This window comes from Myotis brandtii, unplaced genomic scaffold, assembly GCF_000412655.1.
Source record: "Myotis brandtii unplaced genomic scaffold, ASM41265v1 scaffold782, whole genome shotgun sequence".
NCBI classification, from domain to species: Eukaryota; Metazoa; Chordata; class Mammalia; order Chiroptera; family Vespertilionidae; genus Myotis; species Myotis brandtii.
The window spans coordinates 820401-821370 of NW_005371138.1; positions in this window are offsets into that span (position 1 = coordinate 820401).

Sequence of the window (970 nt, forward strand, 5' to 3'; positions counted from 1 at the left end):
ATGAATATAGAACAATTATTTAAAGCACACACCTTTGAACAGAATTATCAGCTTTTCTGGGCTTCCCAATTATGTGGGCCTGGACACTCTTATAGCCACTCCCATTCTACAGATGAGAACACTGGTACCCAGGGAGCTAGGCTCTGCTGGACCAAGTCCCTAGGAAGGTGGGGGCTGTGCTGGAAGAAGAGTAGGTGGTGAGAAATCAGCAGATACTCTCTGTGCTTCATGAGCTTGTTCAGGGCAGTTCACTGGCCTGAGACTCGGTTCCCTCATCCACGGTGTGGGAACCCTAACAGACCCTCCCTCACAAGGGCAAGGCTTCCCAGGAAGTCATTTCATGACTGAACAGGAAGCAGCAAAAAGAAGGAGGAAAAACCCGACGGTGGCCTCCAGCCAAAACGTTTGAGGGAACTTCCCTGAGAAAGGCAAATGCCTCCATAAGAAAACGAGGGTCCCTCCTGACCCACCCAACCCCTCCCCCGCCCCTGGTCATGGGATCTGGCCACCCCTGAATGTGGCAGTGAGGTAGGTGGCGCTGAGCAAGTGTGGGACGTCTTCTTGGCTGCCCACGTGAATGAGCAATCCCACACCGAGTGTGCAGCGCGGGGTGTGTGAAACCACTGCATGAGCACGAGAGCAGCACCTGACGTGGGTGCGGGTAACGCGAAGCACCGCGCACAGCTCGGGGCCGGCACATTGGAGCGAACTGCTCCCCGAGCCTGTGATGTGAGGGTTTGCTTCAACTCTCGCTGATGCAGCTTGTGGTGCCTCCCTTCTGAGAAATGAGGAGGGCCCCCCCCCCCCCCCCCACACACACACACACATTATCTGGCTGGTCAGTAGGCAAGGGCAGCAACAATGGGATCTTGGTGATGGAGCCCATGGTAGTGGGGTGGTGGGTGTAGATGCTGGGGACAGTCACAACACATGCAGAGGGCTGGGAGGGTACCTGGGGGCAGGAGCCTGT